General features: G+C 36.5%; 1 long non-coding RNA gene across 1 annotated transcript; it reads left to right on the top strand.

Annotated features, from left to right (window-relative positions):
* The first annotated feature begins 1,671 nt into the window (after positions 1 to 1,671).
* On the top strand, positions 1,672 to 24,070 carry LOC123873023. Its single transcript, XR_006797588.1, has 3 exons — positions 1,672 to 1,727; positions 16,746 to 16,815; positions 24,060 to 24,070. It is a non-coding gene; the product is annotated as an uncharacterized LOC123873023 (long non-coding RNA).
* Positions 24,071 to 27,942: the final 3,872 nt, after the last annotated feature.

Below are 27,942 nucleotides of genomic sequence, written 5' to 3'. Positions count from 1 at the left end.
GATCGAGAGTGTTCTTAGCTATAATCCAAGAAAATCGGTTCAGCCGTTTGAAAGTTATCAGCTATTTTCTAGTTACTGTAACCTTCACTTGTCGGGGGTGTTATAAATTTTTAATTTACACTTGTTAAAATATCGATGTGTCAAGTTTAGTCCAACAAAGTTCGATAATTAATATACATATTATATTTTATTTTATTTGTAGATAATTGAATAAATATTTTTTAGATTAATGATTTTGATGGATTTTCTAAAACTAACTAACATTTTCTCTGATTTCCAAAATCGTATTATAAACACAAAATTAAATGAATGATAATGATGATGATTTAATATAATTCGTAATAACATGGTGTAGCTACTTTATTCATTTTAAACAAGCCTGGTTCAATTCCATATTAACTAAGACTTTAAAAGCCTCGCAGTTCCATTTGTGCAATTAAAAATGACTCTGGAAACAGAAATGAATGAAAAATAAGCATTAATATTATATTTTCTGCGTTCATCTTAATATTTGACTGACTTCGTTTTTCAAGAGCTTTTATGGTGTTTTGTTTATTAAATGAAGGAGTTTTAAAATTTAAAGCATTTTCAATATTAGGTCACATAATAAAGTCATGTTGAATTAGTGGTAGAGTAAGGTGAGAACTTAAATTTTATGCATTATACTAATTTAAATAAAATCTATTTTGTTGTTAGATGATTAAAAGGTAAAGAAATCGCAGTAAACATCTCACAGAAACTTTTGCAATACTAGATTCTACAAGGCCAAAAAATCAAAGTCAATTATTTTATTGCTGACGAGACAAATTTTTATAAGTTATTTTTCATACCGTTGCGTTAGGCGTACAAAAATATTTTTACTATGTATCAAAATAGATTATTCAAATTGATGCACAATAAACTTATTTGGATAACCAATAAACTTGTTTTTAACCTAAAATTATAGATAATATTATTATTAACAATAATTAGCATTGATTAAAATAATTTTAAAAATTAATTGATCACCACACTTTGTGCAATTTTTTCAGCATATCTATCAAAAATCCAAAAAAAACACGGATCAATAGTCTGGTAGAAGGCTTAGTTACATGCCTAAATCTGGATTACAATCCGTATCCGATTTAAGCGGAAAACTAACGTACATTCCAACGTCAGTCTCAAAGATTTATAGAGATCGATCCCGCAAAACTGTCAGCCCGTACGAGCAGCTAATGAACTTAATAAAGGTGATCGCACATCGCCGCAAGGCCTCAGTCCTTAAAAAACAAAACATAATGGTGCAAGACACACAACAGATGCATTTTCCAGTACCTACTAGTAGTGCGCCAGTACTTAGGTGCTTAAAATGCGAATAACCTCAGAATTATGAAGCCCAACGTAAAAGGCGTGATAGATCCGATGTCAGCGAAGACCTCTGATGAAGTCTTCAGGATTTCTGTACCTAATATATCTGATCCAACGAGACCTTGTTCGGTAAAATAAACAAAAACGCATTCAAATCGTCTATCTGTTGATATATCTATCGATGCACAGAAAACAGACAAATCAATCAAACATAATAACAACATCACTTTTTTCGTTAGGGGTTGAAAATGGGTTACGTGTATCTCTTGCACTGTTAGTTTTTATGTTGGCACTTGTGCCTCTTGGTTTGCGGATCGTATCGTAGTATCAATCATCATCATCATCATTATCAACCGATAGACGTCCACTGTTGGACATAGGTCTCTATTAAAGGCTTCCACACGACACGAGTCTGTTGAGGTCACCATTCTAACATCTTGGGACCCCGACCCTGCCCTGTGCCCTGCCCATTGCCACGATCGCAGTATACAATCACCTTAATAATTTGAAAAAAAAAAATACCAAGGAAGTAGGTTGAATTCTCCGTAGGTATACATGTAGCGAAAATGTACAAAATAATTACAACAATTCATTCCTCTTGTGTTTCAATTTACATTTAACACGTGTTTAATTAAATTTCGCAGGATTCGCTTTTTATGCAAAATAATATACCTACGGAGTACCTAGCCTGTAAATGTAAAAGCGCTCATCCAATTGTTTGAAATTAAATTGCTGAATGTCGTACTATCTTTCATTATTTACATAATGATGTAGAGACATTTACATAATTTACATATTTTTGAGACAAAAATGTGGTGGTTTTTCAGACAAATTTCGTGGTAGATTCTGAAGTCGTTACTCCATTTAGATTCTGACTTTTTTTTTCTCTCGTCTGGCTTTACAAAGATTAGCCAATGTCAAGATTGTAGTTATTTGTAACAAGTTATGGAAACTATACAAGTATGAACCCCGTCTGTGCCGGCGCTCGCCAACATACGCACGGCACCCCCTTGAGCGCTTTCCAGACAGTTTTAACAAAAAAAAACACTCCAAAAAGGCAGAGCACGCCCGCCAGCCAACACCAACACAGACGAAGTCCAGATTCTGACTTATACTTATTAAAATTATTGAACCGGTACACATTCAACTTGCAATCTGTAACCAAGCGCTTACCTATAGTGAATAAAAAAAAAAACCATAACGCCACACTTCTCTAATTAAGTAGCCGACTCTTACTAAAAACGACTGAGAAAATCCTAAAACACCTACGAGTATGTGATGAAATATTAAGCTTGGACATTCAGTACATAATTACACGCATGTTAGCCAAGGTTCTCATTTACGAGTCAAAACAAATAAAGGACTGTATGAAAACCTGTGATGAAAACGCTCCACTATCTAGCACTGTACATTACGCAAGTTGGTGTAATTTTAACTTCAAAGGCATACGTTTTGCTCACAGTAATTTAGGTTACCACAAACATAAAATGCAGCAAAGACCCCACACAGAACTAGAACATTATTATGGTGATGAAGCTATACTTTATTTAGACTTTTGAGAATCAACTGACTTATGCAAGTTTGTGTAAAAATTAATTTCATGAAAAGAGGCATGCATGGCATAGACCGTCATTAACTTCAGAGTTCTACATAAAAGTATATCTTGTTCGATGCTGCGGAACCCTTCGTGTACGGATTTTCTCTCGCACTTGACCTTTTTTTATTTTTTCCCCAACGCCAAACAAGGTTAACTTCAAAAATATGAAGTATCGATTATTCATAATAATTAATTATTATAAGCACTATGAAGAAGCACATGGCGATCTCGAGCCACAAAGCGCAGCGTTGGAAGACCTCTCACTCGAGGGACAGACGACATCAAACGAGTCGCAGAGAGCCGCTGGATTCAGTCGGCACAAGACTGGCGTTGGAAGTCCCTACAGAATACCTATGTCCAGCTGTGAACGTGTATCGGTTGATAATGATGATGATAATGATTCATACAAAGCCGGATTACCTATGTGCCCTACAAACAACTTGAGCATTGGCGTGATTGGCTGGCGAATGGTGGGTGCACGCGATTGGTTGATCAGTCGGCGCGAGTTCACGCGATTGGTTGATATTATATTTCGACTTTCACTTCCCGGATTCGTCAACTTTCAGGTCCAAGTAGTTTGCCGGGTACTAAAAGCACCTTATTTATAAATTGGTCATTTAATAATGTGCTTAATAGATATAATTATACGTCATATCTAATACCACAGAATATATAATACGCTTCTTATAATAATCCCAGTCTAGACGTAGGGAGATTACAAAATGTGCTGAACGATAATAATAATAGCTCATTCAGCATTTAGGATCATAGTAATAATATTACTAAAATACATTAAGATTTTCAGTTTATTTCAATTCAAATTTTATTTCGACGTGTCCAAAGCTAAAAATAATGCTTAAACTTTATGAGACGAAAAGAATTTTTGTAGGTTTTAGTCCAAGCTTTCGAGAATTTCGCCCAAATGCTGGCTTTTTCTACCTTTAAAGTGAAAATTTCTTTTCATACCTAAAATTTTTAAAGTATTTTCTGCTTTTTAATTTTGGGCAACGTTTCTAAAATGTTGATACGAGTGTTAAAGAAAAACGTTACGATTTTGTAATTTAGGGTGGGTATGAGTTTAGATTTTAATAACCATCATGATGATAACCGTTTGCCGGCCCACTACTGAGAACAGGTCTCTTCTCAGAATGAAAAGAGTTTAGCCGTTAGGGTGATGAAACACTACATCCGATCCGAATCCGTGAAAATACGTTCCGAAGTAGTCATAGAACTATTTGTATGGTAGCTTACGCACTAGCTCCGACTTCCATCATCCAAGTTCTCTTCGTCATCCGTAAGAATATCTCGGATGTGCCTCGGATTCAAATCGGACATAATATGACGTAGATTTGTCATAGTCCACTGAATGAGCGTGCGTAAGCAAAATCCGACATCATGAAGAACACTCAAGCATGTAGGTTTCCTCACCGTTCAAGCAAGTGGTATTTATCATTTCTTAAAACGCGCATAACTCTGAAAAGTCAAAGATGCATGCCCAGAATCGAGCCCCCGACTTCCCGAATGGGAGGCGGATGTCTTAAACACTAGGCTATCACGGCTACAGACTTTAGTAACCGTGACTCTATTTTTTTTTATGAAATAGTAGAAGTTTAATATTGGAAAGTTTTTGGTTGTTGGAAAGGTTATGGGTGTCATTTCCGAGGTTTGTGGGTGCTAATTACAAAAAAAATGACATTTTCAAATCCAGGATGGATAATGCCAGTGTTATGGACACGCTGCCATTACGCGTTTTATCTCGTAATACGTCATATGGATTGATAGTTACGTCATATAGATAAATACATCAAATAGATAGATAGAATTGTATGCAAATCGTAGTATGTTGGTCAATAATAAACAACGGCGTATCAGTAAATGCTATGCTAATGCATGCAATGCCTAACCGTTGCAGTGGCTACTAGCACAGAGTAAGGATATGATACGTACAGAGGTTCGACGAAGCCATTTAGACAGGGCACTCAAATCCGGTGTTTGACGACTAGTCAAATTAGTCTATTTATCAAACGACAAAACACGCGCTTAGTATGCCAGTTTCTATGAAATACTGGCATGTGACGTCACAATGGTTTGACATGCTTCTAAAGTTAAATCGATAATTAAAAATGGTTATTACACTTAAAACTAACAAGGACGTGGATTTTACGTATTTTGGAAGACCCTCTATTTTATAATTCACTGAGATTATTTTATTGACCTTAGGCAAATACCATATTGGATTACGTATTTATTATATTAAGGGTTCTATGTTGAAGGGATCGTTATTCACAACGAGTTCAAAGGCGTCGGACAGCGGACTACTGTGTCTCTCTTTACACTATGATACTAGTTAAGCGATCAATACACGCCAGTATCGAGAGTAATGGATACACACTTGATGAGAAGTGACTCAGGCCTATTGCGGATATTTAGAGGAAGACAAGACCCGCCTCGGTTTCACTTCACGGATTCTGGAGACCCTTTCTTAGTGTTTAAACTAGACCGTACCTGTACGCGGATTTTATATTATCTATCTATCTATACATATAATAAAATTGTAGAAAAGTGGTGTCTGTACAATGGAAATATATAAAAAAAAGTAGCAGGGGTGGTTATTATATCGATGCCGAAACCGAAATTGTAATTAATTTTTTTTTGTCTGTTTGTCTGTGTGTCTGTGCACGCTAATATCAGAAACGGCTTATTCGATTTAGATACGGTTTTCACTAATATATTGTAGTAAGCTTCACTTAACATTTAGTGTTTATTTCATGTCAATCGGTTCATAAATAAAAAAGTTATGTCAATTTAAAGAATCACGGCGAACATTTTTAACGTACAGAGTATGTACTACACGCCTCGCGCCTGATATGCTGCCCGAAAAGTCACTATTCCACGCGAACGAAGTCGCGGGCACAGCTAGTCATGAATAAGGCTAGGTAAGTACCTATGTTTTTTATATTATGGCATATATACCATGGCAATTATCACTGTGCCAGGACAATCCTCAAAATCTATACATATAAAAGGATAAGCTGACTGATTGACTGACTGATCTACCAACGCACAGCTAAATTAATTGGGTTGATTGGCGTGCAGATAGCTATTTTGACGTAGACATCCGCTAAGAAAGGATTTCTGAAAATTCAACCCCTTAGGGGGTAAAATAGGGGGTTGAAATTTGTGTAGACCACGCGGGTGAAGTCGCGAGCATCAAATAGTCGTACTTATAAGTGTTCGTTCGTAACACAACAGTGGATGTGAAGTAAATTCTTTTCTTTCCTTATTTTTCGAGTAACAAAAGAGCTTATTTTCTTGTTATTTTGCTTTTCTTTCTACTGCGTTACTGGTTTATAAAACTAAAAATACCTAAGTACCTACCTATTTAATTCAGCAGCAGAAACTAATGGCACATTTCTTAACTCGACTTTATGGAAAACGTTGGAATGTAAATTAGTTAATCCCCCCCGAAGTTGAGAAAGTTAAAACTTTTCCCAATTAAATACCGAAACTAAATTCACTCTTATTTATTTTAGAAAACTCATTAATATAATTTCCTCTAATTAAGAGAGTTATGCTTTTTCTACGAGTCGTTATTGCGCGAATCGAACCTGGGAGCTTTCACTTATAAGACCACAGTACTCACTGCATACGGAGATTGTAGGATCCAATATATAGACAAGAATACTTTAAAAATACTGAGAAAACTATATGAAAAAAGAATTTAACTACGTTAATAGAAGTTCAGAGATGAAAATCCATTAGCATCGTCAAAAGGCAAGGTATACCTACTTATTTTATGATAAAAATATTTTAATAGAAAATTATAATATTTTTATGATAAATAAATACACGTAAGAGGAAAACATGAAAAGGATAAGGAGCTTTACGTGGTAACTTAGGATTAAGCTTATAATAGTAAGTAAAAAAGTTCTTTAAGTATTTTTTACTAGCTCACTGCTTCTTTACCTAGCTAAATAGTAAATTGTGAATACAAAATGAATTCAAATGCTTTTTACTTATTACCTATACGTCGATGACTAGCTTATGCCCGCGACTTCGTCCACATGGACTACACACGAACCCCTATTTTACTCCCTTAGGGGTTGAATTTTTAAAAAATATTTCTTAGTGGGTGTATATTTACTACGTCATAGTAGCTATCTGCATGCCTTTATTGTTGGAAAACGGATGCCGGAAGAACTGTCCATATTCTAGAAGTCCATATTAGAAACGAGGGCCAGAAACGCTTCATACGAGTCCGTGGGATTTCAACACGGTGGGGTGCAGATCTTTAAACTTTTCCTTTAACAGGGCTCTCTCTGTCACTCGCTTCATACAATCGTAGTTTCAATTTCATTTGAATATTAAGCAACCAAAGTCCATGAAATTTTGCAGACATATTCTAGAAACTAATATCTGTGTCTGTGGTGTTTTAGATTTTTCTAAAATATGTAGTTTTAAAATTACAGGGGATCAAAGATTTGTATGTAAATTTTTAAGACCGCGTAATTTTGAAATTGAATATTTTAACAGAAATCTGGACAACCACAAACATAGATATTAGTTTCTAAAATATGTCTGCATTTCATGGACTTTGGTTGCTTAATATTCAAATGAAATTGGAACTACGTTTGTATGAAGCGAGTGACGGAGAGACCCCTCTTAAGAAGCGACTCTCTACTTTTTAGCCATGGAAAGAAAAATAGATTGTACCTACTACCTATTCTACTTTCCTTTAGTCGAATTATATCTTTGATCAAGAGAACCCGTAACGAGGTTATAAGGAAAACCCGAATCACATAAGAGGGTACAGAACATTTACCTAAATAGATACGAAATTCCCGTAGCCACATAAAATAGGATGGAACGCGTCGAATTTGTTATATACTAAAACGGTAACAAATGGATATTGGAAAAACTCAGCGTGCGAGTAATTCATAATACCGGCATACGCCTCGCACATCTGCGTCAATATAAATTTTATATGATCATATAACAATAATACTGAAAACAAAGATATTTGAACAGATGAGAACGGTATGAAAAGTAGAGCGGCCAGAGGACATTTTTATACAAATCTTTTGAATATTTCAGTAAGACTTTGTAGTATTAAAAGTTTTGAGTTTTGTGTAAACAAACTCAACAAAAGTTGAGTTGAAATGAAATAAAGCGGTCAACTTAAATCTATCAATGTATACGGACTTTAAATAGGTAAGTACTTAACTGTTACTGATATTAACATCAACTGTCTCTCCTTGGATAGGGTTTATTCAGAAAACGATCTGGAGTAACTGAAATTAGTCAAAATGAGAACCTTAAGTGGAGCCGGGTAAGTGTACGAATACCGTAGGATGGACTAACGATATTGAGAAGGCAGCGGGAAATAATTGGATGCAACCATCGATGGATGCAATTGACCAAGAAAAAAATAAATGACGGGCAAATTGCAATTGACTACAACAGGTTGTAGATGATTAACGCATATTACAGTGACAAAATTTAAGATCCCACATAAAATTTCGCCATTATGCCATATTTATAATCTCTCAGATGAAAGATGGTATGATCAAAAATGTCCTCAACTGATTTAACTGAGTTGTCCTATCTATTACCAAAATAACATTTAAATATCAGTGGCAGAAACTTTGGGAATGAAGAGGATTGTGGTCGAATCGGCTTACGTTCATAAAGCTTTTTATGGGATACACGGATTTTTATTGTGTTTTCAACTTTATGGAGGTGTTAGAGATTTTTCAGGTGGTGTGTGCGAGTTGTGAAAACAAAAGCGATACGGCAAAACTTTTAGAGATTATTGTAAAAATAAAAATAGTCTTAGAACTGCGTTGGAAATATTTATTTTCCGTCGTGCAGTTTTTCTTTCAGGCATCGATGTATAGGTACCTATAATATCGATATGCCCTTGTAAATAAAATGTGAAAACCAGTTAAGTGTGAGTTGGCCTCGCACACAAAGGGTTCCTCACCATCGTACAAGAAATAAAACTTTTAATTTTTCATTTTCATGGCGGCCATTTTTAAATTTGAAATATAGGTATATTATTTGTTTTTATGGCGACAGTGGGGAAATTTCAACTCTCTACCTATTGATTCCGAAATACAGCCCACTGACAGACAGATAGACAAATATACAGACGGACGGACAGCGGGGGCGTAGTAATAGGGTCCTGTTGGCATCCTTCCAGTACGGAACCCTAAAACTGATTTGCAAAATTAGATTGGTTTGGTTTGAAGACGGATGCACGTTCTACGTTAAAATTATTGGTTGATAACAAGAAAACTGTCATCGAGCTTAGTTAAATTTAACAAAAAACTTTAAAAATCAGAAAATGTGACAGAAACATAATATTCACAAGACACAGATTTGTTCAGTGTTCAAGTGAAAATTCGTTGACGCATTTAATGTGGAATGGGCGAATTTAACTCACATCGCACGATGATGATTTAAACTAGATGGAAGCAAATTATTATCGGACGCGGCTGACGGACGCGGCTGACGGATGCGGCTGAAAGCTGCGGCTTATAGATATACCTGGATAATACATAGTAGGTACATACTGAACGTAACCTTGAGCGCTCGGACGTTCGAGAGATATCTTTACGGACGCGTCCCATAGTTTGTTTCATGCTTTAGTCTTTTTAGATAGAGATTAATGAAAAATATTTAGCCTATCTACAATGCTTACGAACTCTACGTTGCCTTCATTTATTAATATTATTGTATTGTGCGTGTATATCTATTCTCTAGCCACAATATCCTGTTATAAAAATGTCTCTACATTTTCACATTCAAACATGAGGGTAGAAAATCTAAATAATTATTCATGGAGTTTTTCAGGATCGAATAAAACAATGGGGTCTAATGGCTCTAAATACTATAAATCAAAGTCGCAATTCGTGTTTGTTTGTGTTAATGCGCTAACTTTCAGAGTTATGTGCGTTTTAAGTACAAATATAGGTAAACATTGTAAGGAAACCTGCACACCTGGGAGTTCGCCATAATGTTCTCAAAAGGTATGTGAAGTCTGCCAATCCGCACTTGGCCAATGTCTTTGGTCAAACCCCTTCTAATTCTGAAAGGAGACTCGTGCTCTGTAGTTAGCTGGCAATGGGTTGACATGATGATATTCAATAGCTAACTGCGTGAAAATGGAGTAGTCATCTAGTGTTTTATATAAAAAAGTTGTTTTTATAGGTGCTGAGATAATTAAAGCGGCCAACTAGATATAAAGAAGTACAAAAAATATCCGTATCACTTTCAAGCGTAATTTAGCGTTTAATAGCAATTTGTTAACAAGAGCTCTAGAGGAAAGTTGAAACAGATTGCCCGTTACGAAAGGCCTCGCTAAAAATTTGAACTAGAAACTTTACTCTTGGTACGAGTTAGCATGTCTCGGCAGCGTTGATAGATTTCGAGGGTCGAAATACCTACTCTCTTTTCCAGTTGATCCATTACGGAGGCTAGGCCAGTAGCTACAACATCCACCATCCATCGGGTTGAAACATTTGCGACCTGTTTTAAGACCTCGTTTTAAGACTAAGGAAATTAACCGTCGTTGAAACTGAAATCCAAAGGAAGAAGAGTGAAAAATTGGGTTGAAATCAAAACACTTTATAAGAATTTATTGGAAGTATAAAGTTTCAAAGTTTAACATTCTTCATTAACTACTGCTATTTTTTGTTGCACAAAGTTTTGGGGCACTGAATGACTGCAGATATTATATATTGAGGAGCCTTAAAACAAGGCATATCAGATTCATTTTAATTTGCAGTCATTGTATTTCGAAAACTGTCAACGTAGTCGAGATGTGCAGACTCATACTAAGCCAACTGAGCCGGAATCGCAAAGCGACTAACGAGGTACTTACAGAGATTTATTGAGATCAGCCGAGCAAAAACATCGAGTCCATACGATCTGCCAACAAATGGACTGACTAATATTATGTGAATAAATTATGTAGGTATCTTCGACTTGAGTGCTCAGAGAGCTGTTTTGTAAATTGATGTCAAAACATTCTACGATTTGATCTCCATAGCTCATCAATATGAGTAGGCTGAAATCTACATAATTATTTTAAGTTCAAATCTAATTCTTTATTTTTAAATTATAGTCTAGCGCTTGGCAGCAATCAGACCTACTGGCAAGTGATGATGCAGCCTAAGATGGAGCGCATTTGCCTAGATGATACCTATTCTAGTGATAATTCAACGAATTTTTCCCTAGTGGGAAAAATTTGTTGAATTATTACGTATCCATTCTTAGCACAAGATACACGCTTAGTAAGTAGGATTGCCACTGATTTGCTGTTACTCATTGAAAAGTTTCATTCGCACCTTTTGAAACCGTTCGTGAAATCTTTACCAAATTCACATGAGCCCTATCTTTTTGAAAAAAGAATTATCAAAATCGGTGAAGATTTAACGGAGTTATGGAGTAACATCGACAAATACTTTCTACTCCTAACCTGAATGAGCCTTATTTTATTAACCCCCGACCCAAAAAGAGGGGTGTTATAAGTTTGACGTGTGTATCTGTGTATCTGTGTGTCTGTGTATCTGTGTATCTGTGTATCTGTGTATCTGTCTGTGGCATCGTAGCGCCTAAACGAATGAACCGATTTTAATTTAGTTTTTTTTTTTGTTTGAAAGGTGGCTTGATCGAGAGTGTTCTTATAGTGGAGTAAACGAAGCATTTTCGTCGGAAGTCCTCAGAAACAGCTCCGATTTTGATGATTTTTTTTTTAAATTCTTGTTTTTTATACATTATTTAAAATCAGAAACGTTTTGAAGCGGGGAAATAATTTTTAGTATTTTTTATCCATATGTGCGATATTTATACACGAAGTCCAGAAAAACGCTACTTTCTCTTTGAGAAGTTGTAGAGGAGGTCAAATGTTACAAATGACCTTTAAACACTTATGGGCGAAAACCGCCCGTTTTTGAGTTATTGATCGTTTTCAGAAAAATACGTATTTGTTTCTTTTAAAAAAAAAGTAAGGCATATTGCCGACTTTTTATTTAATTTCTAAGTACTAGACATCTCAATTAATAATTGTGAATACTAAAATAAAAATAATCTTTGTAGGTTCCCCGGTTAGGGATCCAAGACTGTACCAGTTTCATAATTTCTATTGGGTTACTTTGCCAAAAATACTATTTTTTTTTAAAGTTACAGAAATTTTTGGCCTGCAAATTATTTGCAAAGCTTTTACACATTCTCAGCTATCTAATGATGTACAAAACTTTAAAATAAGTAGAAAATTAGCTAAAAAAAATGATAAAACAATAGCACAGGGAAGAAATTTCTTAACGCTTAAATCTTAAATAAATCGTTCCTATCGATCAATTGAGCTATCCCGTGGCCAATTTTATGATCAGACTTGACCAGATCTCATATTCACAGTAAACTGTTACCTCTTTCTAAGTAGAGACTACCTCTAAACAAAGAAAAAACGATTTGTTTAAAATTTAAGCGTTAAGAAATTTCTTCCCTGTGCTATTGTTTTATCGTTTTTTTAGCTAATATACAACTTATTTTAATGTTTTGTACATCGTTAGATAGCTGAGAATCTGTAGAAGCTTTGCAAATAATTTGCAAGCCAAAAATGTCTGTAACTTAAAAAAAAATAGCATTTTTGGCAAAGTAACCCAATAGAAATTATGAAACTGGTACAGTCTTGGATCCCTAACCGGGGAACTTACAAAGATTATTTTTATTTTAGTATTCACAATTATTAATTGAGATGTCTAGTACTTAGAAATTAAACAAAAAGTCGGCAATATGCCTTACTTTTTTTAAAAGAAACAAATACGTATTTTTCTGAAAACGATCAACAACTCAAAAACGGGCGGTTTTCGCCCATAAGTGTTTAAAGGTCATTTGTAGCATTTGACCTCCTCTACAACTTCTCAAAGAGAAGGTAGCGTTTTTCTGGACTTCGTGGATAAATATCGCACATATGGATAAAAAATTACTAAAAATTATTTCCCCGCTTCAAAACGTTTCTGATTTTAAATAATGTATAAAAAACAAGAATTTAAAAAAAAAACATCAAAATCGGAGCTGTTTCTGAGGACTTCCTAAGATTGGCTATTTTACGGCTTTATTTACTCCACTATTAGCTATAATCTAAAAAAATCGGTTCAGCCGTTTAAGAGTTATCAGCTCTTTTCTAGTTTTCTTGTAGAAAAGAACGTTAGATAACCGTTAGGCTCATAATATTATGTCAATAGACAAATGTCAAGCTGTCAAGATGGACGTTGCCTATATACATAATTATTTATTTGAAAATGATGTTTTGGAAAACTCAAATACTTTGGATCGTCGGGGGTGTTATAAATTTTTAATTTACACTTGTTCATTATAACAATTCAATTATCCTATACTTGCCATTAGTCCATGACAGATCAAACCTGAGCTACACAGTGATAGTATCACTGGTGATGATATTTATCTTTGCATCCTAACTTATAGAACATTTCCGAATTTTACTAGGGAAACACGATACCTTAAAATGTTTCAGTGGACCCAGCCCAAGCAAAAGAAAATTGACAAATATTAGCAATAGAACCAATTCAGTAGATACCTAGATACGTAACACCTAAGTCGAATGGCTGATCATGTATGGTAATTGGTCGATCCACCTAGGCCCTCCACACTAACCAACTTAGTCAACCAAATTGCTTTATCGGAACTGACGAGTAGGTTTAGTATGAAATTTTACATCTCGCTAACGATGATAGAATTCGAGCATCGAAACAATAACGTTAGAGTAAAAAAGACCTTGTTTTAAAGTCATGCATTCAGTAGATTCCACCGATATTTTGTTTCGCAGTTTTTTCCTAAACCGGTACTATGAAAGCCTATTTCAGCTGGATTCTTGTTTCACAAGGTTTTATTTTACTTTGATATCATGGTGCGTTTTGACTCTCGAATGCTATCGACATTGGCTAGATGTGAAAACTCATACTGTACTCATAGTTACCTTCTACTACTACTGTTCAATATTACTTGACTTGCAGTCGTCCATGTTTCTATAGTCTGAAATATACGTCTTGTAAAGACCCTTGTTCGTAATAATTGCCTCCTTTCTACATGAAGTTACTGAAATGCTACAGCCATTTTAAAGAACTACAGAGTGATAAATAAATAAAATAATAGAAATGGCAAATATTATCATTGATACTTGTTGCCCATTATTGGAAACTCATAAAATAATAATTTGAAAGGACAAATCTGGCAATCCTTACCAACGTGAACAGTAATACCATAATACCGTGCAAATACATAAATGCAAACTAAACACTTCTACACATAATCTTAATTCTGTGGTAGGTTCATATCTACAGTTTTCAAAGGTCGCGATCGCTTTAAAATTATTCTCAAACCAAACTAAAGGTGCACTTTGTGAAATTATTTATGTTCTCATAAAATATCGTCATGTTTCTTTTTGACGGGCACTTAGTTTTTTCGTTGACCTATATTTTGTACGAAAATATGAAAAATTTCTTTGCCAAATTCTCAAAGTAAGTCTTAATTGGTAGGTATGCACGAAATACTGTGCAAAGCTAACTTTTAGGTACACATTTGACAACATTTTCTGAAACCTCTTTAGGCAGTATCGGACGATTAGCGAGAAACGAGCCGAACTGAAAAGTAGAAATGAGTTCGTGAACAACGAGAAGCGAGTGTGTAGTTGGGATAATTTTCTCGCTGGGCTACGAGCGAGTGTGCGAGTGTGACGGGAGAATAAACGCAAGTTATACCTACATCCTTGTGCAAACTGCGTGAGTATTTTGACTGCTAAGAGAGCGTCGCTGAGCGAGTTTTTCTTTGATAGCTTTTCTAGCTATCCTAGCAGTCCCCCCACAGGAGTTTAGTGGATGCTACCATGGCATGTGGAAATCCTATGACGAGCAATGGACATCTATCGGTTGATGGCATGGTATTATTTAGATTTTAGACACTACTTTGACGTATTGTAAGTATAGAATACCTATTTCTACCCAACTACGGCAAAGCCAAAAGGAAGAGTTATGATTTTAGCCGTCTGTACTCTGTGTATGTATGTATCAGATTCTGTGTGTTCCACCATAGCACCTAAATTACTGAGCTGATTCAGATGAATAAGATGTCGACAAATTTGTTATTATGGCCTGGGTGACATAGGCTAAATTTTATACGAATAAAATTGACCTGACGAATGATGCATTCAAAAATAAAAGTTTTTGCTATTAGGATATCAAACAAAAGAGGAAAAAATTCTGAGTTCGTAAATATAAATATAGTACAACGTACACCGAGCGACAGAAAACAATTTGCTATATCTATCTATCGGGTTGTACCTAGTCGGGTTTTAGTGCTGTTTAATTTTATCTTGTGTAGAGTAGTATCATAGCACCGCCGAAGGCTTTTGTTCCATGTGACACAGTAATAGGGTGTAACAAAAAAATATTCCACATGCTCGGAAAACTTTTCTCTATTCCGTTTATGCCTTTTCCGCGCGGGAAGAAATTGCCTGCAGAATGTTCGCATGCCCGTAAAGTGAAATTGAAAGTGTTGCACCGTAGCCCAATCCACTTCAACAAATTGGATTCTATTGGGTAATGACTTCAAGGGTCCAGAAGTCAAGTTTTTAAGGAATCCTATTCATTGAGCGCGCCTCGGGATATCGAGTGTTCAATCCTGAGCACGCACCTTTAACTTTTCGAAGTTATGTGCGTTTTATACAATACTAGCCGATGCCCGCGACTTCGCCCGCGTGGATTTAGGTTTTTCGAAATCCCGTGGGAACTCTTTGATTTTCCGGGATAAAAGTAGCCTATGTGCTAATCCAGGATATTATCTATCTCCATTCCAAATTTCAGCCAAATCCGTCCAGTGGTTTTTGCGTGAAAGAGTAACAAACATAAACACACACACACACACACACACACACACACATACAAACTTTCGCCTTTATAATATTAAGTGTGAAAATATCACTTGGGAAGGAAAACGTGAGAAAACATGCATGCCTATTTGAGTTCTCCATAATGTTCTCAAAGGTGGGTGGATCATGATAATGATTGTGTTCGCAGAAATATCAGATGTCAATTTTTAAAGCTTATTAGAAGAAAAAATGGAACTCGGTGAACTCTAAAATTAAAAGTGTTGTGTGGAAGTCCCTACAAGGCATCTAATGTCTATGTCTGGCAGAGTGAGAAGATATATATCGGTTTAGGTGGGCAGTTATCGGTAATAAGGAGCTTATAATTCCGAGTTTATAATGCGAAGGTATTAGGTATCGGTACCAGAGCGATGATAGTCTATTAGTCCGCACTTGGCCAACGGGTGGCCTATGGCCTAAACTTTCTGAGAGAAGACCTGTCTCAGTAGTGGGCCGGCGACAGGTTGATCATAATGATGATGAAAGTGTAACCGTAACAGTGACGTGAAAATCTGTCGCAAAATTTAAAACAACTAGATAGAATGTGGGCTAAATAAAACAGTTTAAAAATACCTAATCTGCGCTTATGTATGTTAATAAAGTATGTTAGTAAAAAAGCCTTAGTACGAGATTTTACATCTCACCAACGTTGATAGAATTCGAGAGTCAAAACACTTCAGCGTTAAAGTAAAATGGAGCGTAACAAAGTTCGTCCGGATACATTGACAGCCAGCGCTCCAAGCGTAAACCTTGTGAAATTAAAATCGGTGGTATTGAATTTTTGACTCTAAATCAAGGAGTTTTAGCTCTATTTTATCAACATCATAACCTATAGACGTCCACAGCTGGACACAGGTCTCTTGTATGGACTTCGACGAGCCACGATCTTTCGCTGCCTGAACCAGCGACTCCCTGCGACTCATTGGTCGGCATCTGTCCATCGAGGGTTTTCCAACGCGCCTGCGCTTTCAGGTGTGAGGTCGCTATTCTAGTACCTTAGGACCTTAATTTCGAACTATGTGCATTGTCCAGCCCGTATAACTATGTCGGTTACTCTGGTTCTCCTACAGATCTTCTCATATCTGATTTGATCCCATAGAGTATGGTCCATTTACTCTGACGTTATTATTTTTCTAGTTTCTACATGGTTTCTACACTCAAATTCTATCAACGTTATTGTAACATAAAATCTCATACTAACCACATGGAAATACGAATAATATGAAGTCCGTATTTCGCACTTACATTCGCTAAAACAAAATGGTTTCGGCTTAGTTATACATAGTACAAACTGCAGGTATCTCTTGTAGTTACTGAGCAGTGATATTCTGAAAGTGGGATTTTAAGCACGGGTTTGCGGTTTAACAGTTCGTTTTGTAAGAATTTAGAATAAAATAAGAGAGAATCTAACAGAATAGCGATTATACAAGTGTTGAATTATGCTTCCGTATGGTTTATATTAAAGGGAAGTCTTCATATTATGTATGTATCTGAGTATCTACTGTAGATATCTTTGGATAATGTAAAAATTCTAATGTAAAAATCCTATATCTTTGATTGGGATTCTGTAAATACATATATTATACCACTTCTTGCTTGAGACTGATTGGTATCAAATATGCATCGTCTAGGCAGGTTTTTCAATCATAAGGTGTAATTGTAGCCTATATTTAAAAATCTTTTATTTTCTTTATATGATAGATCAACGTGATCATTGCATAGGTACCTACCTGTACTCAAAGACCTGGAGTTACTTAGGCTACTTTCGGTCCCGGAAAATTAAACAGTTCCCACGGGATTTTTTAAAACCTAAATCCACGCGAACGAAGTCGCGGGCATCAGCTAGTGTTCCATAATTCTGTATTGATATTACCATAACATTTAGCTGGGAGATACTACAAGGTCTTTTTTTTATTATATTCATCTCTATCCCGACTTTAAAATGAAAATATAAAATGCACTCATTTCTGAAACACGTTCGTTTAAGCACGTTCACGTTTTAGGGGTCCGTACTCGAAACTAAGAAACGGTGCATTTACGGAATAACCTGGGTATCTATTTGTCTGCTTATGTTTTCATTATCAACAACCCATAGCCACCTCTGTACTGAGTGCAGGTTTCCTCTCTGAAAGAATATCATGCTGGCCAAGTGCGGACTGGCAGACTCCACACACACCTTTGAGAAAATGATGGAGAACTCTCAGGCATGCAGGTTTCCTCACGATGGTTTCGCTCACCGTTACAGCAAGTGAAACTTACTTATTTGCTTAATTTTTGTACCTACTCCTAGCACAAACTTTACGCTTAGTTGGAGGGGAAAGGGGAATACTAGTCATGAATAGCATGGCTAAAAGCCTATTAGCTCTTTTTACAGTATGAAACACTAGTCATTTGCAAAAAGAACTTTGTTTTTTTCCTGGTAAAAGGTATTTAAATACAGAACACTGATTTTACTAAAACACTTTGCACTTGTCCGGTTTTTAAGCACCATTTCATTTATGCCATTTCCGCGTGGAAGAAAATTGCTTGCAGAAAGTTAACACGCTCGTACTAGTAAATTAAAACGTGAAGGTGTTGCAACGTAGCTTTATCCCACTTCAGGCTGTTGGAGCGATTGGGTTCTAGCTTGGGATGTTTTTAAATTTTACCAGTAGAATTCGTACGTTCATCTTTCTATTTCACTATACTTACAAGCAGCTTGCGTTTAATTCGGCCGAGGCTAGTTACCACCCTACCGGCCCGCCAAGCGATTTCGCGTCCCGGTATGATGCCGTGTAGAAACCAAAGGGGTATGGGTTTAATAAAACTGCCATACCCCTTCCAGGTTAGCCGCTTCCCTCTTAGACAGCATTATCACTTACCACCAGGTGAGTATTGCCTAACTTATATCTGAATCAAAAGAGTTTGGCCATAATCTACCGCGGTGGCCAAGTGCGGATTGGCAGACTTCACACGCCTTTGAGAAAATTATGGAGAACTGACAGGCAGTCAGGAAAACATCGTGAGGAAACCTACGTACATACATATAGTTTTCCTATTTAATTGCATGAAACGCACAGAATTTGATTACGTTATAGATGTGATTTTTTCATGGGTATTGTTAAAAACCTGGAAAATAGCATAGGCTACTAGTTATCTCGGAAAATTAAAGAGTTCCCACGGGATTTTTAAAAACCTAAATCCACGTGGACGAAGCTGCGGCATCAGCAAGCTTAGAATATTATACGAGGAAGGTCTAATTTATGTAAAACAAATTAACATTTTTAATCTATGAAATGGGTCATTATACCCGTGTAAACCTAAGTGAAACTGCATGTAGTATTAAGTATACAACGTGTTTGGTTATTAGTATATAATGACGACACGTACCCATGCTACTTTGATCTGATAAATACAATGCTGAAGTAAAATGACAAAATAAAATTATAAAAATTTCCATACAAAATTTAAAAATTTTTTAATGACCAAGTTTTCATGGCCCTAATGTACCCTAACTCACTGAGATCGTTGACCTCGGCCTATCTAAAGATGACCAACGATCTCAGTGAGTTAGGGCACGTTAGGGTCATGAAAACTTTGACATAATTTTTTTTTTTAATTTTGAATGGAAATTTTATAATTTTATTTAGTCATTGTACTTCAGCATTGTGTTTATCATATCAAAGTAGCATGGGTACGTGTCGTCATTATATACTAATTACCAAACACCCTGTATAATAGAGCTTTCTTTGATGTGGAATGAAAAAATAATCCACTGTTCCTTTAATGAAAAAAAATCCGCTGTGCATTGAACGGGTACCGTGATTACGGTACTTACTATCCTTTGAGCTTAGTATACGAAGCAAAAAGTTTATTTAAAAAAGCTCGTGTTCCTAATAAAGACGCTTAGCCCTTGTTCACACAGACCTTTGTCTAATGCCGCGTATAGACTGGCGAAAGGTAACATGCAATGTAATGTGAAAGGTCTGAGCATTTCATAAGCTTGTGTGCTAACAAACTACTCCGCCTGGACAAAGGTAAACTTAGGAAGGTGGTGGGACTCATAACAGGGCATAGCCCACTAAACAAACACCTTTTCGTTATAGGTGTTACCGACAGTCTTCTGTGCAGGGCCTGCATGGAGGTCGATGAGACACCGACGCACGTGCTCCTGGAGTGCACGGGCGTAGCAGAACAACGAGAACGCCATTTAGGATCCCCAACCTCACTTCATGAAGCCCTCGGCAACCTGGGCGGTCTACTCGGCTTCTGGAGCGAGCTTGGATGGCTGGAGTGAAGACCTCGGCGGGGAGGGGCAACGCACGCACTACAGACGGAAACGTTTAAGTGTGGAAACCAGCCCAGAGAGAAGAAGAAGAAGAAGAAGCTTGTGTGCGAGTGCACGAACCGAACTATACTTACGCGCATCTGTGTGCATGTAGTTTAGTGGTTTTACAGTTACAGTGGTTCACTTCATCTCAACACAACCCACTGAACGCACACACACGGAATGCTCTGATCACACTGCGTGCGTCTTTGTGTTCGTCGAAAAACCGACAATTGCAAATCCGCGGAGTTCAAAAGTCACTCATCTTTTACTACGACATTTCGCCGTACTATTCGTCCATCGTGTGTGCACTTCTTATGTGATCCATTTTTTCTTCCGCGGACTATCCACACAAGCCCTTATCTACTCTTATGCCCTAAGTAGAAAGCAGAAAGACAATTATTAAAGTGGCTTGAATAAAGTAAGATTAATAGAGGTGGTTACAGATTCATCTCGAATGCTAATGAAGATTAAATTGAAAGTTTTTTTAAAAGAAAAGAGGGAAGACTCAATAAATTAATAAAAGTAGCATAATTAAGACGAAAGGGATCTTAATCTGTCGCAAGATTAAGACAAAGCGTCGACTTTAAGTCAGAACTAATTTAAGAGTTAAGAAGATCCGTGTTGCGTAGCAAAGGCTTTGTCTGATTAGGACAAAAGGTGAAGTGTAAAAGTTAGTGGAATTAAAACGTGTAGGTAGTGTTTAAAATCTTTTTGTACTGAAAAAGTTTTTGAGAAATAACGTCGTGTCTGAAGTTACTGGCGAAAATGCAAATAAAAGTCTTAAAAATGGTTAGCATTGAAATGCTGTTAATTTTCTATCAATTTAACTCACTCAAACGAGATTTTTAGGGTTCCATACCTCAAAAGGAAAAACGGAACCCTTAAAGGATCACTTTGTTGTCTGTCTGTCCGTCCGTCCGTCCGTCCGTCGTGTCTGACAAGAAAACCTATAGAGTACTTTCCGTTGACCTAGAACAGGGTTTCCCAAACTATGGGTCGCGACCCACTGGTGGGTCGCGAGCGAATATTGAGTGGGCCCTGCCTATAGTACCAACCGTCCGAATTAAAACTAAATACCGAAATAAATTGGACTTATCAAACTCACTGCGATTAAAAGTAACTAAAGTTGAAGTTGATGTCAAAACTGTAATGGCGAAACATAGGAAACAATTTCATCCTTCCCATTAAATTTATATAATTAAGTAATAAAAGATTGTATTAAAATAGTTTGTTATTTCAAAAGTCCTTTATTAATATTGCTAACGCTTAAATTTCCTAGAGGTGGGTCCCGAGTTTGTAAACTTAAATCAGATGAGTCGTAGCCCAGTCAACTTTGGGAACCACTGACCTAGAATCATGTTTGGCAGGTAGGTAGTAGAGGTGTCAAATATGGTTAGATTCCTATATCATAATATTAATGTTTGTTACAGAAAAATATTGAATATTTTTTACGTTAAAATATATTAACTATCAAAAAAAAAAGCCGCAAGCAGAAACTTGCATGCAAACGATTTTCAACCTTATTGACATATTTCAGAAAACCACATATTAGCACTCTATGAATGATACTGAGCAAGAATATGACAAAATAACAACTTTCTCGTTACCGTCAATAAGGTCGAGAATCGCTTGCACCTGTTTTTCTGTTGCTTTCACCCCTAGCGAACCATTATACAGATTACCACCTTAAAAGCGACGTCTGAGAGGTGTCGGAGGAGGTTCTGTAGAAATATATTATATCACTTTAAAAAAACAAATAATTTTTATTTTTTTATTTTGTATTTTTATACTTAAATTATTTCTTTTCATTAATTTTTTATAAGAATCATCAAAAAGAAGTGAGAACTCATCGCCGGCGCACTACTGAGCACGGGTCTCCATTTCAATAACACTCAAGTAATAAAAATAGTAGGTACCTAACACTACTAGTACGTTGGTACTAGTATAGTGCTAGTATACAAATTTCAAAGGCACTTGTAAATCTTTACTTCAATAAGTACCTACAAGCTTCACAAAAATAAATAAAAGATTCTGTATTCCTTGTTAGCACCCTTCAGGTTCAGATATGGAACCCTAAAAAGCATGACAATGAAGAAATCCCGAAAGACGTATAGTATATGGTAATAATTTTACTCTAAATACCGTACCTATCTATATCTACCTACCTATTTATGTAAAATTAAAAACAATTGGAATGATAAAGAAATGTCAAGAAGGTACAAAAAGTAGATAAGTTTACCCAGTTACCTATTTAAAAATCGTTCTAATAACGAGCTTTTATTTTAGCCATCATCACGGCTAAAACTAATACAAAAATCCAACAACCCAAGCTCCAAGCACGCCGGAGCTATAACAGACACTCGGTTCCTATGGCTACCTCCCAGTTACATCATGAGACCCTGGATATAATCACTATGCCCACCCGGTTCCATCATGAGACCACACAAACACACACATTTCCAAAAAGACCAATACAATTTACGTACCTAACCTATAATAACAAACGCGCGAAATATATGAAGTAACTAACCTAATCTGTGATAATATCAACTCCGACAACGAAAAATGATATTATTTACATTCAGTATTACCCACAACCAAGTTCACAAATAAATAAATCTACTGTCCTGATTGAATAGCAAAATCGAAAGAATCTATTTGATAAGTAAAACTACCGAGGGGCAATATTCTAAACGAACAAAAAACTAACGCGTAGCGATAGAACATATTTTATTGCGAATGAGTATGATATTCGCAACCATATTGATATCGTGTGACGTAGATCGTAGGTCTGTCTTTGGCAAACGCCTCGTGAAATTTAAAAGCAATTTCTAATAGAAAATGTATTGCTTTAAAAATTACTATATTTTGTATTAAATATGGGGTTTATTGAAAATCTAATATCCTGAATATTTTTTTATATTGAATATGTATTATAGATAAATTATTTTTTGACACCACTAGTAGGTAGGTCTTATAGCACAAGTAAAGGAATAAATCCGAAAACCGTGAATTTGTGGTTACATCATTAAAAAAAATCAAAATGTGTTTCAATTTTCAAATTAAGATAACTAAACCAAGTGGGGTGTCATATTATGGAAAAATTACCCGAGAACTCTCTAGCGAAGCGCAGAAGTTGAAAGTTATTATATAAGTAATTCTTGTATATTAAAATTTATCATCACGATTGTAGGTCTATTTTGTAGAAAAAGTATCTACAAAGTTTGTATTAATGTACTGCCGTTAATACACCGGTATGTATTATAGGTAGGCATGATGTGCGTTTCATTCCTTTACGATCCGACCGCAAAGCGAATAGATTCAACCCTCGTAGAATTATATGCGGTTAATGTAAACATACCTTATTCATGTTCCCTTTGAAATGATTAGTTTGTAATATCATACTAGTGATGCCCGCTAGGCCATTAAAATTAATCTCAGTTAACCATCAGCGTCAGTACTCAGTACCTACGTATTTGATGCCTCGTTGGTCTAGGACAGGTATGTCAAAGATGCGGCCCGTGGGCCGGTTCCGGCCCTCAGGCCAATTCAATACGGCCCTCGCCACCATTGCGGATTTTTAGACGGTCGGCACTCGATGCCACCACATTCTTAAAACAGTGGGATTAGCGAGGCGTGCCAGTAAACCTCTGAATCTCCAGGTTAAAAAAAAAATGCCTTTCACCTTTATTTAAGAATCTGTGTTAACTAATACTATAACTATATAAAGATATTTTTAACAACTAAGTAACCATGTGTTTTAGTTTTTAAAGACTCTGTACCGCTACCACGCTCTGAACCCCTTTAGGAAAATCAGTTTGACGCCTCTGGTCTAGGAGTAATTGATCTGACAGGGAGAGGATGTTGTCCGCGCGTCTTTCTGAGTGTCCCGAGCAGAGGTCGCAGTAGACGCATCCATGACTGTGTTGAGTGGTTGATGATGAGGTTTCATCACACATCCAGTCACTCACTGCTCCACCGGTCTCTCGCCTGTCCAGTTTGGTGACGGGCGAGGGACCAACGCCTCGGGCTGCGTCCGCGGGGTCTCTTTCCTCCGATTTTCCCAGTGATAATGACTCTATACTAATCGCAATTTTCCTAGCAATGTGATCGAAGTAATCGAGCATCCGCTGTAGACAGTTGTTGGATAGCCGCATCTTTATTTTCAACGTGTTTAAAGTCGAGACTTTGACCTTATGCTCCGTCCAAGAAATATTTATTATGAAGCCTCAGTTATTTCATAACGTCATCCATTTTAATAGGAATTGAAGCCCACGTTTCAATATTTATCTGAGCGCCTTCGAGGCTCGTGAGGAATCTATGATGAAACGCTCACCGTCGGGAATGACTAATGAAATTCCCGCAAACGGCATCTTTCTGCTAATGCGTTGTATTGGGACGGGTCTACATTGATTGCAAGAAAATTCTTTAATCACTACCCATGTAATAAATGTAAAAGTTTGTTTGTTTGTTAGTTTGTCCTTCAATCACGCCGCAACGGAGCATGGGTCGACGTAATTGTTTGCATGGGTATAAGTACTCTGCTCTGGGTAGCTTTAAGACCTGAAGAGTGACATAGCTTTTTTAGCCACATCACTACCCTTATTATATCACTACCCATTTATTATTTTAAATGCAAAAGTGTGTTTGTCATTGCTTTACCTACTGGTTTATTTGTTTGTCACTCATGCTACAACCGAGCAACGGATCGACATAATTGTTTGCATGGATATAGTTAAAGGCCTGGAGAGTGACATATGCTACTTTTATTCCAGAAAATCAAAGAGTTCCCACGGGATTTTAAAAAACTAAATTCACGCGGACAAAGTTTCGGGATACAGGTAGTTCCTAGCAGTGGAAATCTGTTGTTGACGTAAAATAATAAGCTAAAATAATCTAGTTTATCAGCTCTGTTTACTCTAGACAAAAAATATTAGAAAAATTGATCAAGTACGTATCGGACGAATGATTCCGTACGCTTTGTATTCTTTTTAACTTTTACTTAAATAATGTAAAACGTTTTAAAATTTCAACTCTCTACCTACTACGGTTCACGAGATACAGCCCGCTGACATACGGACGGACGGACAGCGGAGGCTTACTAATAGAGTCCCTGTCTCCACTGGGACCTGGGACCCTAAAAAAGTAGATCACCTGCACCCAGCTTAAGTTTATTCCACAACTATGAGCCGACGACCGCGCGGGAAATATTTTCTTACAACTATTTTATACCATAAAAGGAATTAAATGAACAGGGAAATAATTCACACGAACATCTGGGAAATTTACTGCTTATTAAAAATACTTTTGCCAGTTCTTTATGTGCTTATATGTTTATTACTAAAATGGGAATATTTTTACGGAATATAAACTACACTGACGCAACCGCATGGCTTGATTTCCTAAATTAAAAACCTACTCTTAACTTAAGGTGGACTTCCATAAGTCGTGGCCAACAAACACTAAAGAATTGTTAAACACTAAGCAATTGTTAGAAAGTAGTTTGTTAAAGGTTTTTCCTATTTTGTTAGTAGCTGTTCTGGATAAAGTTTTATTCCTGTTAAGTTTATTTTGTGTTGCGCTGTAGTTTTGTACCTACATACTTTAATAGTGCATGCCGAGTCCACATCGTGGAGACGCAATTGCGTACATGTATCTTTGTCCATGTATCATCTTGTATTTTTTTTTTCAATTGTAGTCAGTTTTGTGGACTGAATAAAAAAAAAAGAAACGCGACAAATGCGTCGCGTTTCTTTACTAATAATAAGAAAATGATATATTTAATGTGCCTCCAGCACGATGGACCGATGATATTAAGCGGCTGGCGGGAAGTGGCTGGATGAGGAAGACTGAGGACCGGGTGTGGTGGCGCTCTTTACGGAAGGCCTATGTCCAGCAGTGGATGTCCACAGGCTGATGATGATGATGATGATGATGATATTATATTGAAGGCAACTTTATTATTGTTCTAAAGATATGACAGTCTGTCTACGATTCTTGCTTCATTTTACTGTAGCATGAAATGAAATGAAAAATGTGTCAAATGGAATGAAGGTGGCCTGCCTCCATGTCATGTTAGTTGCTCTTATACACACTGTCCATGTCATACAGTTGCTCTTAAAAAGGTACAAATATGTTCTATTTACGGTACAGAACCCCCAAAAAATTGTGCGAAACCAAAAAATTCTTCCTGAATAAAACAGTCATAACACCGGGCGCTTCCGAGTCCTCTAGTCCCGATGGCTGTAAGGTAAAATATTATTTAGAATTAAAAATATAAAGCTTCGAGATTGTTTTTGCAGGCACCGCTGTATATGTTGTAAAACCGAATCTCGTGGGAAAAACGCCAAACGGTGTTTTAGGCGGGGATCTGTGCCACAGTTCCTTTTGTCCCAAATTGAGGAATAAACCGTCACATTTTACTGGCGTCCTTTTTATATTTTCTCATTTAATTACCCTACCCCGTAGAATAACATCGCAGATTCAGGGAGAAGGTAATTTCATCCCGTGAATATAATATTATATTCCGTATTTGTGTAAGGGTATCTAATAAAATAACTGTAAAAGATATATTTCGACACATTTCTACCTGTTTTAACCCACTTACGGCTTCTTGTAACACGCAAATAAAATAATTACATTGAAAATATATTTAAGGTTCCCTGGCCGAAAATACACAGCAGGTACAAAATCTGTGAAAATTTCACCACAGGCTGTTGATGATGATGATCCTAAAAACCCTGCTATTCTACCAATGTTACCCGCCTCTAGTGTACCTACTCAATGAGATATGCCGGTCCCGGTAAGAAACCGGTGAGCACTGCATTATTGTTGCGTTGAAGTCTAAGTATAGGTAAGTAATTACCAAAGAAACTTCTAGCTAATACCTACTGAAGAAGCAACACCAAAGAAGCAGTGTTTCCACTTTTAGGGATTTCGCTCTATTTTAGGGCAAAGCGATTAATATTAGGTATGGCTTACGTCGTCTGCCAATCCGCACTTGGCAGCTTGGTGGACTATGGCCTAATGTGTTAATGATGATAACGGCTTAGGGCTTTTTTATGTAGAGTAAAATGGAACTTCAGGTGGTAACCCTATTTTTTATAAGTACCTACCCAATACCCACCCATTTTTTGTATCATTATCTTTTGTATCTAAAACGTGAAAATATATTTTTCATTTTTTATTTGTTTATCATAAAGTACTGACAGCAGTACCTACTCTGCTGGTGACCTCCTTGGCACAATGGTAAGTGCTGTGGCCTTATCAGGAGGAGGTCCGGGTTTCGATTCCCGGCAGGGGTTTGGAATTTTATAATTTCTAAATTTCTAGTCTAGTCTGGTGGAACGCTTCGGCTGTGGCTAGTTTCCACCTTACCGGCAAAACCGTGCCGCCAAGCAATTTAGCGTTCCGGTACGATACCGTGTAGAAACCAATGGGGTATGGATTTAGTAAAAAGTTCCTTACCCCCTTTCAAGTTGGCCCGCTGCTATCTTAGATTGAATTATCACTTACCACCACGTGAGATTGCATTCAAGGGCTAACTTGTATCTGAATGAAAATAAAAATAAATACTAAAATTACAATCTAGACTTGCAACAATTTACTTTTAAGATCTACCCATTGACCCTTATCTTAGTTGATCTTTTTATTAGAAAACACTTTTTCTTGTGTTCTTTCAATAATATTACACTCTTAATATTATGCGCCCTAAGTCAAAGTATTTCGGTTTTTAGAAAAATT

This window comes from Maniola jurtina, chromosome 16 (genome assembly GCF_905333055.1).
Source record: "Maniola jurtina chromosome 16, ilManJurt1.1, whole genome shotgun sequence".
Classification (NCBI taxonomy): domain Eukaryota; kingdom Metazoa; phylum Arthropoda; class Insecta; order Lepidoptera; family Nymphalidae; genus Maniola; species Maniola jurtina.
The sequence above is the reverse complement of the archived record's forward strand: the minus strand, read 5'-3'. Positions and strand labels throughout refer to the sequence as shown.